The sequence below is a fragment of the Epinephelus fuscoguttatus genome, linkage group LG19 (assembly GCF_011397635.1).
Source record: "Epinephelus fuscoguttatus linkage group LG19, E.fuscoguttatus.final_Chr_v1".
NCBI lineage: Eukaryota > Metazoa > Chordata > Actinopteri > Perciformes > Serranidae > Epinephelus > Epinephelus fuscoguttatus.
In genome coordinates, this window is record NC_064770.1 from 26,192,847 (window position 1) to 26,213,765 (window position 20,919).

The following is a 20,919-nucleotide window of genomic DNA, read 5'->3' on the forward strand; positions in this document are numbered from 1 at the left end:
AGGCGTGGCAATTAAAGCAGAGACTCAATAAGGTGACGGAATAGCTGAGCAGCTGTTTGAACAGTTGAAGCATGTTTGATTAAAATATCATTGCACTGCATTAGTGATGAAGTCAGAGTGGAGTGTACCTCTGCCAAGGTCATGGATGTTTCTTAATAATTAATCTCTGATGGAGATGAACACATCCCACTATTTTTGACATTTCTGGTCGCACTAAATCTAACAGAGATGTTTGTGCCGTTAGTGTAGCCATATCACTTGTAGGGCTAGCCATAACACACATGCAAGGATACGTCCTCTCATCTGGGCAATGTAATGCTGTCAGCAGTGGAGAAATCCTCTGGATTGGCAGATGTCCAGGTGGAAATGAAAAAATCTGCCTGTGGGGATTATGGGAGCTGCTACAATGTAGGACACTGTGAGCCTTCTTCATTCTCCTCAGTGCTTTGTATTGATGCCACTACCAGTGTGTTGGTGGTGCAGCAGGAAGCCCCTGTTTTTTTAACCCTTTGAAACCTGAGCAAATTGGCTTGATTTCTTTTGAAAGAAGGCGATGAGCGACGAAAGAAGACACAAACTTGGTGAAAACAGAACATGAAAAGAAAATTAGTTCAAAAAGAAAAAAATAAAGAAAGAAAAATAAAAACAAACAAATGAGGAAATGACCTGGAAAGAGTACTTAAAAATTCCAAGAATTATGTATCATAATTTTAAAATGTAATAATAATTATTTTTTATAAATACTGTTTTTCCCCTAGCTTTTTTTCTTTTTTAAATAATTTTCTAAATCTTTTTTTTTCCCTTCAATTTGTTGGGCATTTTTTACCATTGTCTTTTTTTTCCATGTTTTTCAAAGCACAAGAAATGTGATGTCGCTCCAGGTTTCAAAGGGTTAATAGAACAACAGTCCGAGGCCTCTGATAGACAACCAACAATGTGAAATGTGTGTGTGTGTGTGTGTGTGTGTGTGTGTGTGTGATGTTAAGCATATCCTGCACTTGTAGTTTTCATCGCATTGCTGCTGTAACATTCACTGCACATCCCCATGTTCCCAACATATACATTAATTATTAAAGAACATATTTTAACTTGCATTTGAATAAATGATAAAATACATTTGTTTGCGTCAAACACACTGTAGATTCTTCTCAGAAGTCTGAAGAACAAAAGGCGACTGTAGATATAACGACAATACAACATGGGGTGCCTCATCAAATGTTCTCTGCGCTGATGCAAGAAGAAAGATAAAATTAAACATCTAAATAATTTCTGATTTTTCATGTTTTCCACAACTAGATGGCTCTTATAGCTGGAATGAGGTACTTTTACATAAAAATAAACGTCATTTACATTCAAGCTCTTGCTAGATTAGTTGATAGAATGTTGATTTAGCCTATCACAGCATGGGAAAGCTCTCTGTATTTTCAAGCCTGTTTCACTCTCAACTCGTCAAATAACGATGCTTGGTCAGTGGCCCTCGGTGACAGACACTGATGCACAGAGGCACCACTGGTGGCGGTATGCAATACACCGGAGGGCATTGGCTGTTTCTGACACTGCAGGCAACTATTACAGTATAAAGAGCGAAAAAGTCCAGACTGGGCGGGCAAACTCCTGACTTTCATCCAGGACCATGTGAAACCAAAAAAAAACTTTCATTATTTTGACAACAATGTAGTGCGCTAGTATGTGTAGCATGCTACACTAGTGATGTGACTTATGTCATATAATATTACATGACATTAGTAACAACCATAATAAGCCAAACCAGGTTTTTTTTCTAAACCTAACCATGTTAGGTTCATCTTGAAAAAAAGGCTGTACATTACCTGTGAAAAGGGAAGTGCATTTTGAAAAGGCAATGCGTGTAAGAAGCATAAACTGCCATTCCTAAATGTCCAGAACTGATGCTTTGGCACGCCATATTTTAACATGTAGGGCCACTGACTAAGTTAGGTATGTGATGCATTGAGGTGAGACAGTGTTGGTATTTCAGAATACAGGAGTTGTGTTGTCAGTGTCTGTGGTGACTTTAACCTGCTGGCACAACAGAAATGATGTGCTTTGGATTGTGCAGTCTGAGCTAAAGGGGGCAGTGATGGAGGAAAGGTCATAGCAACAGAGCAACAGCTAGGTGTATAGCAGAAGCAATAGCAGAAAGGTGGAGACAAACGTTCTTCACTCCAGCTTTAAGGATTTTACTTCCACAACAACTGTTGCTAAGATGGTGCGGGTCTCCTTAAAGTTTTGGTGTCTGACTGCCAATTTAGGGAGCTTGTATATGATTGAGGGCCATACAGGAAAAGTGCTAACTGGTTGGCTAACAGCACTGGTATTGATGATAAAAGGTAATTCCTGTGACACTTGTGAGGTGTCACCCGTTGCAATGCAGCCAGTAGTTTCGAACAAGTCATTCCTAACCTGACAGACTTCTGTTGGGGGGTGGTACTGAAAGTGGAAGTACTGAAATGGACTGCGAATGATTAAAACTATCAATGCATGCAACTATAATGCAAGCTTTTCGTGTCACATTCAGAGAGATCTGTGACTATCAGCCAACACTCTGAGTGCACATTTGTGAGTTTTCCACTTTATATGATGACCTGGCGGCGGCACGGTGGTGTGGTGGTTAGCACTCTCGCCTCACAGCAAGAGGGTTGCCGGTTCGATCCCAGGCGTGGGAGCCCTTCTGTGTGGAGTTTGCATGTTCTCCCCGTGTCAGCGTGGGTTCTCTCCGGGCACTCCGGCTTCCTCCCACAGTCCAAAGACATGCAGATTGGGGACTAGGTTAATTGATGACTCTAAATTGTCCATAGGTGTGAATGTGAGCGTGAATGGTTGTTTGTCTCTATGTGTCAGCCCTGCGATAGTCTGGCGACCTGTCCAGGGTGTACCCTGCCTCTCGCCCGATGTAGCTGGGATAGGCTCCAGCCCCCCCGCGACCCTCAAGAGGATGAAGCGGTTAGAAGATGAATGAATGAATGATGACCTGGGTGCACTTTTGTAAGAATGCAGAACAAAAATCCTGAATTATTTGTGTTTGACATAAATGAGAAGCTGGACTGACTGGCATAATATTATTTCGAAAAGCTTGGAAAGTTAGGCAAACTAGACTGAATAACACAAACACATACAATATGAGATCAATTTATTTGACTGCATGTCAAGTATCAAGGCAGACAGAATATACTATTCATGTTTACCCATAATTTGTATATTTTAAATCTATGTAGATGGAAATACACAGTCTGCCGTGTGAGCTGTTTGGGCATCCATTCATGCAAGATAGTACACTGATGTCCCCTCGCTGTCCCCAGATTAAGTCAGCCAAAATGTCACTATATTTTAGCTCTATTTATTTGTACAGATTTTCCAGTATAACATTATGACCGTCATCAATTTGAGAATTTATCAGCAGTCAGGTAAAAGTTGTTTAAAATCTGCAAGGACGAGGAGTTGCAGTTGCAGCTGTGCCAGCAGTAAATGTTAACAAGGAGCAAAAATCTGTGTATCTTTATAAATCGATGATCACAAAAAATAAAAATTCATCTCTGTTTGAAGTTACAGTTAAGCATGAGGTCTCTCGGGGTTAAGGCAACGATTAGGTTACTAAACAACTTCTTAAATTGCGTTTTTATCCAAAAAGTCATCGCCTGTGTTTGAGTCTCAAACTTATTTGACCTTTCGTGATGTAATTAATGAGGAAACACAAGCCTGTGTGTCAGAGGAGGAGAGTGTGTGTCTGCTTGTGACACCCAACAACAAACGTGTTGAGGGCTTTATGACAAACTGATCTCTGCTGTCATGTCACACCTCCTGCTTTAATTGCAATCATTCTCCCTCAGGTTTGTTTAATATTGTGCATAAGACAAATTATCTTTCAGAAGGTGTTGCATGGAACTAATGAAACCTAACTGAGAGGGGAATTGAACTGAAAAGCATCATCTCTGAGTGTTACAGATATCATCTGTCTCTCTGACAGTGTATGATTCAGCAGGATAAACAGTGTGTATGTGTTTGTGTGTCATCGCATGTGGGTGTGTGACAGAAAGCAACACTTTGTCGGTATATTGGGTCTGAAGAGTAGATTTGTTCCAGTTATTGAGTTTGAAAGGGAGGTTTCCAAACCGGCGAATTCCTGGAGGGTTTTGTGAAGAAATGATCTCAGCAGCTGCTGCTGCTGCAGATGTAATGATAACAGTACATCACTAAAAACAAATTACCTATTCAGTGGCGTTGCCAGCTTGTCTGTTTATCCATTACACATGACTGGAACGAGTGACAGTGAATAATTATCTGGCACACTTTTATTAAAGCTTTCTTTCAAGTCCATCTCTCAGTCCTTGAGATAATCTGGCTTTTCCAACATCGCCCAAGGTTGTTGGTTAAAGTGTGTGAAAAGCCCATAATTAAAATCAAATCACAATTGGACTGCCATTGGATACATGCAAAGATCTGCAGGGGGGGGGTGGAGGAGATGGATGTGGGGAAGGGGGTAGAATTAAAGTGCCATTCTGCTCCCAGCACCCTCTCACTCGCAGTCCCCATGGAGCCCAAAAGAAGGAGCGCTGTAAAGACTGTGAGAAAAACAAGTTTCAGAATTGAGACTAGAGAAGTCCTTTGGCTCAGTAATTAAAGCCTGATGGAAGAGAAGCCCGTGCAGAAGGCGAAGCTCTCCGAGGCATTTGAAAACTGCTGTTTTCTTGGATGTCACAGACTATTAGTGAGACCCACAAACCCCCTTCAGCCTGTATCACTGCCTTTATAAAAGTATGCATCAAAAATGTTATATTCTGTTCCCATCTCTGGCTCTGTCTGCCAGCCACTTTTAAATTAGACACACAAGTTTTCACTTTCTGCCTGTTTGGTTATTCAAGACAGCATGTTCTCTAAAAATACATTGTTTACTATCATTATTATTATTACCAAACAGTATTATTCACTCAGTCAGGGCAGATTGACAGTGCCAATTTCTTCTCCACAAGAGGAGGTTAAACACCTCTGCTCAACCTTCTGCACACCATTTTACTTATTGATGCACCTCAGGCAGAAGAGAGCAAGTAAAATGTTGTTTTGAGGGAATGAGAATAAAAAAAAAGGAGTGAAGGCAAAGATGACGCGAGGGAGGGATGAACAAATTAATCAGCACAGGAGAGGAAACAGCTGCTGTATGACAGTTTGTAATGCCACCTCTCTGAAGATCAAAGAGCCCGTGGATGCTCGATGAAGATATTCATTCATCTTTATTCTGTTAAGCTATACACAGTATCTTCAAGCATACTAGAAAATCGTAAATCTGACACTTCTTCATGCTCAGATTACAAAGCTCCACGGATTCACAGCCACACTTTGTTCTCCATTTCCAAGGATGATATAATGTATTCTTACAGAGGCCATTTACATTTATAACAATATCTAGGGATTTCTGCAGAAGAAACTTTAATAATAAATCTGGAAGATAGGCTGTAATATATAATTTTATGTCTGCAAGGACGGGGAGCTTAGATCTCTCCCAGAATCTCTTTAAATCATGCTCTGTAGCACCTGTGCGGACTGCAAATTCAACACAGCCCTCTCCTGTCAGTTTTGCAACAAGCAGTGAAGCTCTGCAGCTACAAATCTCTTATTGTGCATCACTGAATGTGCTCTATTGTCTTCTCCCAAACGTATGTTCCACTGCAACAAATAAAGACGCGGAGTGAAAAACGGTGTGTATCTATCTTTTGTTTCTTGCCTGAAACATTTACAGGGAAATGTGTGAGCCTGTTGTCTCAGTTTCAAGGTAATTAAAGATCCTTCAATGTTGTAGTTCGGAAAAGAGATAGCTGCACCACAGGATCTTTAACTCTTTGTGTGGAGGTTTTGCTGCAGGTTACATGACTCTATGCTAAACATGAAGCTACTGCCAGTAGGCTAGCGGGTTAGCTTAGCTTCGCACAAAGAAGGTAAGATGTACCAGCCATTAAGCTATTAAGGTAGCTAAAAAGACACATACTTGTACCTTTCTTTGTGAGTTTTGTACAGACTCTGTGACAGATAAAGTTAGATGTGTGGTGATGAAGTCACTGACTTCTGCCAACTTTGCCAGGCAGCCAGATTGAGATTTCCAAATGGAAAGATTAGCAAGCCTCGAGGGAAAGATGGAGAGGAATGGGCACCAGCTGAACTTGCATCCTGCGAGCCGCTGTACAAGCATTGGGAAATGAAACTGGACGACATCGGTGCAGCATCGGTTTCCAGCAGGAAATCAGGGACTGATTCACCAAAACTTGGCTCCTGGACAGCGCCATTCGACCAGGTGACTCTTTTTCTGTATGCCAATCCAACTCTGACAAGAGAAGGAAAGGGAGAGGAGGCATGTGATTTATGGTGAGTAAGGACTGGTGTGAAGGTGGGATTGGGAGGCACTGTCCTCGTCTTACGTCTGCAAGATGTAAGAAGATGTGAAAGAGACTTAATTACAGTGCACAAGTTAAGGGAGCTGATGGGATTTCATTTGACTTGATTGTGCCTTGTATAATTCCATGTAAATAAATTCTATTTTCTTGGAGTAGCATCCTCCATGATAGCAGGCTCATGCAAAGGCCTCGTAGGTTGCTAGGTTTGCACGCATTATTGCACTAAGAATTACCCAATCTAGTTTCTAAAGCAAAACAAAAGTTCATAATGTCTAGAAAAATGCAATTGATTAATGAAAAAAAACGTCTTTACAATTCATCTGCCTCAACTCTAAGTCAAGTCTCAAGTCATAAGGCAAAGTCAAGCCTTTTATAACGTGATAAAAAGCAAGTTTAAAGTCCTCAAATTTGCTACCTGAGTCTGACTTGCATCAAGTCATGTGAACAGAGTCCTCCACCTCTGCAACAAGTGGAAACAGCTAGCCTGGTTCTGTCAAGAGCCTGTCTATGCAGCCCCTCAGTGGCTTTAAGTTCAGGCTTAGCCGCTATAATTAATATGGATGTGAGTGAAGGCTTCCGTCAAAGCTCAGGTCAGGTCTCAACTCATGTACAGAAGTTTTATCCAGCATAGACTTGCAGTGCAGCATAGTAAATCTGGCTGAGTTGGAGAGATGTTATTATACCATATTCTGCAACACATAATATTTGTAGCCACATGTTAATCACTTTAAATTTACAGCTCATCCTATGAGAAAACATCATATTTTGTAAAGGCCTGCAACACCACACCCTATCTAAATTTATTACAGCTTACACTTGATTTGCCCTGTGGGCTGGCACCACAGCTCTGATTCATCTGATTGGTTTTTTTTGTTTAAAAACTGACAAGCCTACACATGTTTATTTCATTAAAAATAAATATATAAACCTTGCAACAGTGTAACTGTTTAAATACCAGCAGCCTGGGTGATTCAGTTTTTACCATTATCAAGCTCGGACACACGTGTCTCCTCTGCCACCTGTTATGCCACAAATGGAAGAAGGCTGGATCAGTGCAGCCACATGCTCCTTGATCTGGGTCAAATATAGGCTGTTGTTCCAAACAGTATAACAATAACAATATTATATAATATGAGGGCTAGTATTATTAATGTAGGCTGTAGGCTGGTGCATAGTTTGGATGTTTAAATTGAATATTACAACCTCAGCTGGAGTTGGACTGTCCACTGCAACGCTGCTAACCGCAACCATGATTTCTTTCCACGCTACGTTTCTCCAACTTCCTTTGATGCCACTTTTTAGGCTGCCAAATAAAACCAGTTAGCTAGATTGGTCCTAGGACGTCAGTGCTTCCATCTGTAGCTCAAGAAGTTTCTCTTTTTGTTCCATATTACGCTCTGCCATGTTGTAAACTCTCCACGAATTTGTTGGGGCAGAATGATGACCACATTTATCAATGCATAATGTTACGTACTAGTCAACTCTAGGGATGTCAACAGTTCAGATGATGGGCCCTAACCTGGAGTGTGTCATTGAAGGAAACAAATGGAGGAAAGAACAGAACAGCGGACTGGTTTGCCAGGCACGAGAAATAATACAGGTAGGCCAGCTTACCAGGTCCGCAGGCTAGGTGTATTCAGAGGCTGGTCAGTCAGTCCAGGCACCGCTAGCTCTGGCCGCGGCTCCCGGTGAGTGGCGAGCTCTGTCCTGGCTCTTCCCAATAGTTCTTTTTTTTGTAGTTAAAATGGATCTGAAAACAAACATAAACTGGTTTCACTCTCAAAGAGTCTGTGGCTTGGCTGGGTGTGTGTGGCTGTTGTCCTCTTCAGCAGCTCTTTCAAACAGGGCGACTCCTCATGACACGCAGCAAACATTTTTACTCTGCTGCACTCGCACACCTGAATCTTGTCACCTCATTAACTAACTCCAGAGGGTGCGGGTGCACCTCAATGACGTGACGTAAACAAACACACAGCTCAACTATACCTTTATTTCTCAGTGGAAACCAGTCCAAAACATAAATGAACGACAAGAAAAAGGAAAAGAAAAGAGGAACTATAATCCCCCTATCACTCCTAACAATAATCAATGCACACATTCCTACGCTATGATTGGAGAGGATTATAACGTGTCATAAATCACAAGCAAACCCCATCATTAGATGATATTTGCGCTCAGATCTGCGCTGGTTTGTATGTCAGATTGATAAATGAGGGGATAATGTGCCAGACTGTAACTTTGCTGGGCACAACTTACAGCATCTCTCCTGGTTGCCTGGCAACAAAACTGTGACAACAAGATTCCAGGAAGTGACTGCATCCAGCTAAAATAATTAAATCCTGCAGAATGATTTTTTCATTTTGTTTTTTGTACGTTAGTTAGTGAGCTTTTGTGGCTGCTGCAGATTTTGATGTCTTCAGACAGAGCCAGACTAGCTGTTTCCATGTTTCCAGTCTTTGTGCTAAGCTAAGCTTAGCTGCTGCTTCGTATTTAAAGTACAGCGCAGTGCTCAGTCTTCTCATCTTACCCTCAGAAAGGAGGTTAATAAGCATTTTCCAAAATGATGAATTATTCCTTTACAAAAAATATGCAGTATTTTATATGAGAAGACTCTCATTGGTTTTTATGAAATGTAATTTATTCACATGGGAACTTAAGGTCTATTTCACATTGCCACATTCCTCAATGCTCCGTCGTCATGATGGAAAAATGAAGAACATGATCCGAGTTGAGCAGGTGTGAAAATGAAACTCACCTCATTTCCAGTGTGAGATAAAAAATGCAAGTGCGATAAACAAATCAGCACTTCATGACTGGAGATTAAACACAGAAAGTCATCACTTTATTATCTGATGTTGATTCATGGGATAGACTCTCAAAGTCACCCAGTAATAAACTAGACATGTGACTCTTCATGATCCTTTTATCTTTGTGGAATCTAATCAGATGTCGGTGGCTCGCCTTCCCCTAGAGGGACTGTGGATAAGTGTATTATCTAGATCATTCCACCGCTGCTAACGAAATCACCACCAGCCAACATTTCCTACCCAAGAGATGAACCCACCCTCCCTTCAACCAGCTCACAGAGCATGTGCACACACTCTCTCCTGCTGGTGTGATTAAGCCGCTGCTCTCCGCTGACATTAACAGATCATGTGACTTTCATCAGGAAAGGGATCTAGGGACATGAAACCATTTATTTGTGGACATAAATCCACGCAGGCTCTATTTATAGAGCTGCTTACTATTTATGAATATGTACTTCCTGTTCCCACTGGCTGAAAGTAAGCCCATCCTGCTCTGGATCAAGCAACTCTATTTTATTACTCTGACAGACAAGAGGCTACAGGTTGGCAAGACAGATGGGGATGCATGGCCAAGCATGTTTCAGTGAGTGGTCTTTAAAAAAATAAAAAGGTTCGAGGTTTTGACTGTGAGGGTGGACATGGGATCAACAGAGTAACTGAGAGCTTGAAGAGCAAGCATCTGTGTGTCTGAGAGTTGTGTGAGGGGAATGGTTATGATACGATGAGAGCGAGGCAGTTGAGTTCAACAGCCTCTGTGCCAAGGTCAGTATCATCACGTTACCCATATGTTCATCCTGCTGCGGACTCAACATGGCTAAGGGGATGCTGGGTAAAGTTTAAGCAGATGCGCCATGTCTTCGTGTGTGCTTAAAGGGACTCTAAGGTACTCTGAAGCCTATTTTCCGATGTGTTTGTGCCTAAGAGAGTAAACACAATTTTTAAATTGGCATGGTGGTGCAGTGGTTAGCATGGCCCCCTGCAGCAAGAGGGTGTCTCGCTCAAAACCTCAGGCTCGCCCTTCTGTGCAGAATCAGCATGCTCCCCGTGTCAGCGTGGGTTTTCTCTGGGTACTCCGGCTTCCTCCGACAGTCCAAAGACATGCAGGTTAACTGGTGACTCTAAATTGTCCGTAGGTGTGAATGTGAGTGTGAATGGTTGTCTGTCTCTATGTGTCAGCCCTGTGATAGTCTGGGAACCTGTCCAGGGCGTACCCCGCCTCTCGCCCAGTGTCAGCTGGGATACACTCCAGCCCCCCCACGACCCCTAACAGGATAAGCGCTTACTTAAAATGAATGAATGGACATTGATGGTGCCCCCAAGTGTTTACATTGCAGCCCGTTTCGCAGGCAATAGACTGAATCACAGTGTTTGTGGACAGTAACTTCTGGGCAGAAACTTTTTACGTCACGTACATAAAATGAAACAGTGCTGAGCAAACACAGCCTCCATTTGTTAGGTTTTGGACACCTAAAAAAAATCAATATCAGTTTAAATGAATACGATATTTAGAATATTTTCATGACTTTACCTTGCTGTTGTTACCTCAAAGCAACCAGACTCCATTGACGAAAACAGTAATTTTACTTTGCAGGACACACGGTGCTGCAGGTCCACCCCCTGTCTTAGTGTGGAGGGCAAAGCAGTGAAAATGTTCCAAATATAGCATACACTTAAACTGATATTGATTTTTTTAGCACTAAATTCTGGAACCTATGCATAAGTAGTCTCTGTGGACCCCCCGCCCATCCTTCCTCTCTTGATCCATGTCTCTTTCACATAACTCTTGATTTATTTATTCATTTATTTTAAAGTCTGTTTTCTTTCGTTCTTACTTTTCTTTTTTGGAGCCCCGATTTCCCATTCTTGGAGAAGATATGACAGTGTATGTCAGTGCTCCAGCAGCATAGGCAGTCACTCATTTGGCTTTACCTGTGTTTAAAGATGAATCCTAGTGCAAGGACCACTGCGCCTTAAAGGGGCGAGAGTGGCCTCAGAGTGCTTTCACTATCTTTTTTTTTTATAAGGTCAGTCTTTCAACCAATTTATTTCGCCAGTTTTAATGTAGTTATTCCACTAAGTACTTTGGGGAAAAGCCAAAACCAAACTTTTCATTCCAGGCTTTTGGAGGGCTCCAACCAACGCTCCTGGTTAAAATATGTTTGATAGGTCTGACAGTGTTACTCTATATATCTTCAGATGTTACAGTTGAGGCTGAAATAGTCATTGTCATTGTTGTTGTTAGTGCAGCGTCACAGTGATTTAGTCTAAATTGGACTAGTTTTAAAAAATATTATTCCTATCACTCACTTAGACACAAAAATATTGAGGAAACAAACATCCAGGATAAAAAAATACCAATGTTTCCTTTTTAACAGAGAAACAGTGGACAGTTAATCATATAAATGTGTATCTATCCATGCTGTTTGAACAGAGCGTTCCTTGTTAGTGACTGGATGGGTTGGATTAGTGTATGATTTGTGTGCCTGCTCTGTAACATCTTTGTCACTCTTGTATTTTCAGAAATGCTGGGACTGTGTATTTGCTCAAACTAAACTTGCAGCCCCTCACAGATGTACAGCTAATGAGAGTTTTCTGCACACAGGCATGCATTACAAAATAAGACACATACAGCAAGTCCGTGAGGCAACACACTGAATCAGCAGAGAAGAATTAAAGCGTAATTTGATTATGTTTTAGCCTTGTTCCATTTGACACAATTTGTGATGCATCGTAACAAGCAGATGACACCATTAAATAATCAAGCAATAACATATTCCAGAAGGGAGGCAGTGAAATGCTATCAATATGCACAGTCGGGGGAGATTTACAGGCAGGCAGGCACGGGTTTGCGCCAAGGAGGCTATCGTTCACCTGAGTTACAGTGGCTGTGATTGATCACAACAAGAGTTGAGACTGACTCATTGTGCCAGAGCCCCACAAGAGTTTCAAGGTTGTTCACATTAACAGCAGTAAATTTTGCATAATTGATAGCAAGCTCGTGCAACACAAGCCATTCCTCACGAGGCTATAGGCAACGGAAGCCATTCTTTTCCTCACTAATGGCATCTTAAGCTCCGGATGTAATCCAGCTGGATATAAATATGGACATGTGGTTTATGAACTTAAGAAGTTTGCACAAAAAAGCTTGTTTTGGATGCTGTTTTATGGCTGTGACACAACGGATCTAAGATGGTAATTCTGCTTTTAATTTTGATTATGCATCTGTTGCTTAAAAGGCCTTTTCCAGTTTTCCCAAACAAAGTTTGTGTTACAAATCATCACATCACCGTGACATTTCTTTTACGCTCCTGTGGGATTTATGGACCAGAGCCACATGGTATGATGCTCAAAGGGCTGGAGGACATTGCATTATTTCCACTGCCCTCCACAGTGCTAACCAGTGCCCTCTGAGGAGCGCTTCCATGCTTGTGTAAATATGTACCCACTCAAGGGTGAGTTACACGGCCATGTTTAATCAGCTATAGAAAAATGCACAGGCACACATACACAAACACACCCTCAGCCTTTTGTATACTATGCATGAGAGAATAATGCATGAATAGTCTCTCCCTACATCTCCACTCTGCCTGTAAGATGACACTGCTGAACCATGAGCCATGCTGCTGGTGGTGAGCATGGCTATTTCATCCATACTTAAAGGTCCAGTGTGTATGATTCAGGGTGATGTACTGGTAGCAGTGGAACATTCTATAAAAAAGTATGTTTGCTTTGGTGTGTAATCACCTGAAAATAAGAATTGTTGTGTTCTCATTACCTTAGAATAACCCATTTATATCTACATACAGAGCAGGTCCTTGTCTATGGATATCATCATGTTGCACTGCCATGTCTCTACCTAGAACAGACAAACCAAACATTGACAACAGAAAGGGCCATTTGCTTTTCCACATCAGCCACTGTAGCCCCTCTGCAATGAGAGCACTGGGAAAACATACATTCTCTAACACAATCTGCTTTAGTCAGTGTTTTTACCGGTTTAAATCACCGGCACCATTTATTTTGAGGATGAAGAGGCATTTACGGATAATTCAGCACCTGGTAAAAAACCCCTGAACATCTGGATCAGAAATATTGTGAACACACATTAAGTTGTAAGAGAAGACAGGTGAACGTGCATTAGCAGGTGCTGAGTGAGTGGCCTGTCTGCTACATGCCAAACAACATAGGAAAAACATTGATTTGTAACGTGAAACTACTTTATTTAGTGTTTTTACTGGTTCAAGTCACCTTGTTTGTTTGTTTTGGAGAGGAGGAGACCTCTGCAGATTATTCGTCTCCCGCTACAAATCTCCGGAACAGCAAGTTTCAGCTGGTTGCAGTCTTCAATCCTCACCACTAGGTGCCACTAAATCCCCCTAAATTTTACACACTGTTACTTTAACTGATGTCCTTGCAGAAGGGGCCATGGCAGGGGTGGATTAGGAGACAACAGGTCCCTGAGCACAGATATGCAAAAGGCCCCACCACCTCTCCTACACAGGAGCAAGACACACAGACTTAATGGGGGAACTGCCCATTGGTTCGACAGCCCATTGGTTTGACATCCCATTGTTCCGACCATATTAAACTCATTGTTCCGAAGTCCGTTCCAAAATCATCATGATGCCCTGTGGTTAAGGTCTGGTTAGGTTTAGGCACAAAAACCACTTGGTTAGGGTCAGGAAAAGATCATGGTGTACGTTAAAATGAAAAAGAAAGTGACAAACTCATAAGCCGTGAGCCGCTCAGTACCGCGGACAGTCGGACTAATGGGATGTCGAACCAATGAGCTGTCGAACCAATGACATGGACCCTTTAATGGTGGATTTGCCTCTTTATTTAATTCTTATTTACTATTATTGCATTTCTTTATCCTCTTGAGACCCTGTGTCCTCATATGAGGAGATTACATTTTGGGTTTACTGGACCTTATTCTTCATTCTGCCTTTCACTCTGCCTTAGGCCTGTTGTCCTCGTTCGTGGATGCTTTTTGTGCCATCTAGTGGTAGTAGAACCACAGTACACTGTCAGTCTGTAGCCGATCTCGACAGAAAAGTGTACTTGCTTGAAGACATTTGGAACTTGTCATCAGCTCATTGAAGGACATTGGGACTTTATTATTGAAAATTAGGACTTTATTGTCGTCTTGTTTAGTTGTGTTCACTTCAGTTTTTTGTACTTATCGGGTCCTACTAATCCCAAATAGCTAGGAGAAATTAAAACTGCATACCAAACAAAAGTTCGGCATCTTATTGTGGTTTTGTGTCTGTTTGTGGTCATTTTGTGTCTCTTTGAGATCATTTTCCTTTTTTTGTTGTCATTTTCTGTTTGTGGACATTTTTGTAGTTATTTTGTTGCTCATTTTCATCTCTGTGTAGTCATTCTGAGTCTCTGTGTGGTCAGAGCGTGTGTTAACTTGAGTGACGTTTTGCAGGTGAAGGTCAGAGAGGGCCCCCGGCATTGTAGGCCCCTGGGCCTGCACCTGTTAATCCTGTTCAGTAATCCATCCATGGAGCATGGTACAAGCAGAATATGCCGCTTATACAGGAAGTAAATTCAAACATGTTGAATATTAGCTTTATTGATAGAATATTAAAAAGGAGGTAGGACAACACATTTTAATGATATATTTTTTATCTTTATTTATTTTTTAGTATGTTCAAAATAAAATCTAATCTCAAAAAGTCAAGATATCATGTTCATATATAAATGATGAAGAGCTGCTTGCTCTTGACACTGTTGCATAGTCCTGTATAAATTTTCATTACCTGTTCCCTATGTACTGTATTTGCTGAGTAGAGAAATGCAATACATCTAATGGAGAGATGGTACTATTACACAAACAGTGTAAAGCTTCTTGTCTATCATAACTCAGATTCAGATGGTAAAGCATAGATTCAGAGGGATTAAGCAGGTTTAATTAACCCAGATACAAACCTTGAGTATTTAGGGAAGGCGATGTGATGACAGACAGCAATTAGTGCATGTGCGTGTGTGTGTGTTTGTGTGCAAAGAGCCTTCAAACGCACTGAGTCAAGGTCCCCGAGCGCAGAGCTTTGTAGCAAAAAATGACAGCTCTTGTCTCATTCAGACAAGATTCGTGGGCGAGATGTCTCAGTGCGGCATTACGAGCTTTTGCAGCTTTGAGATGTGACTTTGGTGTGATCAAAAATGTCTGGATTCCAAAAGGAGTTCTGCACAAACACAATTATGGGATCAATGTTCATATTAATGCCTGCTGCCACCAGGCATAGAGGTGAGTTTCAAAATAGCAACTGTTTGCAAATTTAAATGTGAATCAACGCCCTGCGTGAGGCTGCAGGCAGGCATTACATTCAGGCTCATTCTCCGCTTGTTTCTCCCAATAGAGGAAGATCTGTGGCATTTTAGAAATTACAATGATTAGCCCCACAACGTTGTTACAACTGCAGGTCAACAGAAAGTGACAAAGGAGGCTCCATCAGTCATGGCCTCATGGCCTGTTTGCTATTCATCACTAATGAGAACATTTTCTCTGTGACATTTCCTGAAACAAGCACAAACAGGATGGCGCTCAGATCTGTCCAGATTCCAGCTGAAAAAATTTACTGTGCTCCAACGGAAGCACACAAAACCAGCCCTCTGACGGATAAAAAGACCAATTATTGTTGATACAGGGATCATGGCTGCTCTGTTTTCTGTTTCTAAATATTTGGTGGTGTCAGTGAAGCATAGAGGGCTCATACATGGCAGGGGACTTCGGTTTTACCCGACGCGGCTGATCCAGTCAGATGTGGCGCCTGACATCAACTGTGTTATTAAATTTTCACACACTGCTGACCGCAATATCATCAGGAGCAAATACTCACTGCTGTGTACCCTCGCATGCTTGGGTCTGTTTACTCGTGTGTGTGTGTATGTGTGTGTGTGTGTGTGTGTGTGCGCTGGTGACTGTTTGCATGATCCTGTGCTGTGAGATACAGTCATTAGAAGTCCAGTAAAACTATTTCCAGCTCCAACACTGGCTGTACTTGCCTGATTTATTTCACCCATTTACAAGGTCAACACAGACCTGGCTCTCAGCCCGGAGTTTGATTAGTTATTAAATGTCTAGCTCACCTTTAAACGAGCGCGTTGTTGGCCATGAGTGGAAAATAAAATGACAGAAAGTGACGTGTGATTTGCAGCTGTTACTTATTTGCCTTTTTTAGGCGCGCTGTATATCAAATCAGCCTCTGCCTCTCCTCAATATAATGTTGAAGATTACCTGAACAGATGACTCGGCAGTTTAGTGAATCGGCAATTTCTTCTCATAAGAGTAAAAATTCCGCCCTTTGTCCTCGCCACTTTAGAATAAGAATGAGTTTAGAAATATAACCCTGCAGCTGTCAGTCTGCAAGGCCCAGAGTCCAATGCGGACAACACTCGTCACATACCGACGTTTGATCATGGACCTTCCACATCCAGATACGACTCGAAAGGTACCCTGGGTATGTTGAATGTTGACGATCTGGCACACTGTGACAAGTTCTACCTGTTACAAGCATTGTCTTCTTTCAAGATACACTTCTGTTTTCACAGGAAATTTAACGTTTACATACAGTCTCTTTCAAAGTAAATGCACCACGTCAGTTGTGACGTTGACGTTGACGTTGACATTTTCTTTCCTCCAACAACTGACAAACGTGGTTGGGTTTAGGAAAGAAACAGCGTTTGGCTTTCGAATCTTTCAGGATGCTAACACTGCTCTCTCGGATAAAAGTCAGTGTTTGTTGGATGCCTCCTGCTCAACATAGTTGGACTTTCGCTGCCTTAACTCTTGTTCTTGTCCCACCGCATTTTCCCCTGAAGCCAACGGGCACCATTAAACTATAACGGCGACTGGCCGCATATCATGCCGACATTAAAGGATGGCTTTTTGGTCAGTGTCTAATGCCAGTCATTGCCCAAGTGCCAGATTTTGACGACTTTATAGTCAGACTGGGTTGACACGAAAGCCATGCCGAAGGCTAAGCAATGTACTGCTGTGGAGAGATCAGCGACAAAATGTATTTAAGCCACCTAAAAAAATCAGTATCCCTTTAAGTGTACGCTACAATACAATAGTAGAATATCTTCACTGCCATCAGACAGCAATTTCCAGCTGGAAACTAAAACTGTTATATCACTCTCTTCAAAGCCAGACTCCATTGAGAAAAAGAGTGATTTAACATTGCTGAACACAGAAGCTGCTGGTGCACCACTGCCTTCATCGGTTTGTTTGTTTGTATTATTGTGTGTCTTTGGTGTTTAAAAGGGTTCATGCAGATTCACCAAAGTCACACAATAACACAAACTACCGAACGTATGAAGGCAACAGTAGACCAGCAGCTCCTGTGTTCAGCAAGGTAAAATGACTGTTTTTGTCAATGGAGTCTGGTGGCTTTGACGAGAGCACAGATGGAGAACTGAAGCTGTGGAAACAGGCTGTCTGCCGTAGAGGTAACGAGGTGAAGATACTCTTAATATAGCGTACACTTAAACTGTTGAAGAGGGTCCACAAACCAATGGGTGATGTCATGGTGGCTACGTCCATTATTTTATACTGTCTATGTATGTAATACACTGACTATGGATAAGTACTCCATACAACCCCACTTAAAAAAAAAACTATCCCTTTAATAATAAAGTTTTAAATTAGTGAGAAACAGTTTTGAACCTCTTAAATCTATTCATTTAAAAATCTATTTTCATGTAGGAAGTTTTTCTCTTACTCAAGAACTCCCAGCCTCCTCCAGGCACCAGCACATCATCTATTCAAGTTTTATTTTAGACTGAGATTTATGTCTGCCTCGACTTGGAAAATGTTTCTGGAGATAATTTGCTGCAGTGCGACCCCAAAAGCTGCTCAAATCCCAGTTTCTGTAACCATCACGATGAGACTGTCAAACCTCAGCGCCTGGTGTTTACTGATGATTTGTACCATGAATACTGTGACGCTAAAGAAGACAGCTCATGTAATGGATGTTTTATATCCGGCGTGTCACTAAAGCTCTCGGATATACGTTGTTTTTCCGTTAAATGCACCGTGGCATTCGATATCCGGCTTGCTCATGATGCAGTTGTTCTCTTGCACCGCAGATTTGCACAACAAGAGCCTGTTATGCTTTTTTAGCTTTCTGGTCAAGCTGTTGCAAAACAATGTTGTATACGAGAATTAGTTGTTTGGCTTTAGGCCTTCAGTTTGCCCAATAGATTAAGAGTAGATTTATGATCTTGCTTGGTGAAAGTAATGAGCTCCAGCGTTGCAACTCAGTCAGGAAATAATAGTCTCCGTGCACACTGGGCCCCGGTGATGGTCAAAATGGATGAGTATAATGAGGAGGTTTGTATCTTCATCTTCCTTGGTTTTATTCCATCCCTGCAGTATTTTAAGAACTGCGTTGACGTCAATGAAAAAAAAGGAATAAAGAGTTTCAGAGATTGAGGGTTAAAGTAAACATATTTACAGGCGATTCTTTAACACAGCTACCGCTCACTAGGTTGTAAACTGCAAACCCATGTACTACCTTCAAGGGCGAAAAGCAAATTCTTAAGCCGTCTCCTTTGTCTACTGCACCACTTCTGTGAAGCACTGCCGGGAAAAACATGGGCTGCCTGAAAAGGAGGTGGCCTTGCTGGCTAAGCATAAGCAGGCTGTCTTTTTGAATGCCTTGGTGCGCTTATCTATTCTGTCACAACGGATGGGAGACTGTCCTTGAGAGGACATGCACGACAGACACAATGAATGAGAGGTCACAAAGAAAGCTTGGACGGCTCTGACAGAGCGTACAGTACATGCAGAGCTCCAGCAGATGTGATGTTACCATTCCTCTGTATTTTTAATGAGACAGCGCGTCGAGGCTTTACGTAAATGGTGCCAATCAAATGTATAGTAACATGCTGTGAATGCTGTTATTATGCTTTCTCTCCCTGCCCCCCAGCTGGTGCTAATAACATCTCTTTTGCCACAGTAGATGACAGTTTGACAGGCTTATGATCAACTGACTGGTCCACTCAATCACTGATTAAGTAAAAGTGGCGATGATTGGAGACTGGGGTGTTATTTAAGTCTATTCCGTGGCAGCACACTCCGATGTGTGCGTTCAACTTTGCTGTACAACTTTTCAAAACGGATGGAACAGGTCAGCTTGCGTTAAAGTACATATCCAAGGTCCAAAAGTCTCTGTCAGGGCACGACTACTGACAGCTGAGCTGCTAACTTGCTGAGGCCAAGTCTACTGAGGTTGAAAGATTAGATGTACCCTTAGTACTAAATAAATTAAAATCCCTTTGAAATCGCAATCCTATTAATATTCTAATTGTAACCTTTTCTATCTTTGAGTAGGCACTTAAGCATCCTTGTTTCCACCTAAAGGGACAGTAACGGACAGTAATGGAACTGGTTTGCACTCGGCTTGTGGTACTCAAAGTGCCACAAAAAAACATTTAAAAATCTCAACAGCAATGTCTCTTTCCAGAAATCATGACCCTCAGAAGTCAAGATAATCCACAGACCTTGTTGTGAGCAGTTTCAAGTAGGAACTATTTTCTTTCCACTGAACTACACCCACCAGCCTTATCACTGCGCAGAAGGAAGCGTGCATCTACTGTTAGCTCAGTTAGCACCGATAAGCTAGCTAACGTTATGGTTCAGCTGAAGAGGACGCCATTAACGTTTACATCTCTTGCTGTAACAAGCATTAGCCTCTCATCTATGAGTAGATGCACACTTCCTTCTGCCTTCGGCAACTCACAGCAAAGCAGTCTAGATTGATAAACAGCACTAATGTAAAAAATGTCCCGTTATATGTTTCTGAACACCATGAAAAGTTATGCTATGTTTTATATGTACCATATCAACATTTCTAAACTGACATGGTATATAAGCTGACCTTGTCATTGGGATGTGAAGGGGATTGTGGATGGCATGTCACCCAGGTGAAACGCCTGCCAAGATGCAGACCCCTATTCGAAACCAACAATCCTTCTTTTTGGCGACCCTTTGCAGTGTTTCCATGAACCTGGTCTCACTATGAAGTCATCGAAATCCAGTGCTTGGGCGGTGACTTGCAGTGTCAGACACTGACGTGACACACAGCCGGTCGCCATTACGGTACTCTGCAGCGTCAGAGGGAAACGTGGAGGGACAAGAACAAGAGTTAGGGTGGCGAAAGTCCAAGCAGGGCACCTGGGAGAGTGATGTTTGTGTCCCCTAAGATTATAAAGCCAAACCCTGTTCTTTTTTCCAAAACCTAACCACATGTTTTTGCTGTCTAAATCAAACTACGTGGAAAGTTGTTGGAGGAAAAAAAACATCACTTTGCGTTGCTATGCCAATGTATTTTGAAAGAAGACAATGCATGTAACAGGCAGAGCTAGACACGGTGTCCCAGAACGTCAACGACCAACGCACCCAGGGTACCTTTCATGTCACTGGACGATTGATGAGGTGTTGTGACAACAAACCTGGGTGTATTTTACTGACACATCGCGGCACTTCCTTGTGCGTTTGAGCCGCCAAACCTGGGTGTTTTTTGTTGACCCATCCCTGCTTTTCTGGCCGCTTTTATGGCACCAAATGTGGGTGCTTTAAGCCAAAACCAGATCTTTTCCTAGACATAACAGAGTGATTTGTGTGCATAAACCTAACCACACTTTTACCACAGCGTTGTTAAGAAACATAAAGTTAAGCCAAATGTCTACAAAATATTGTA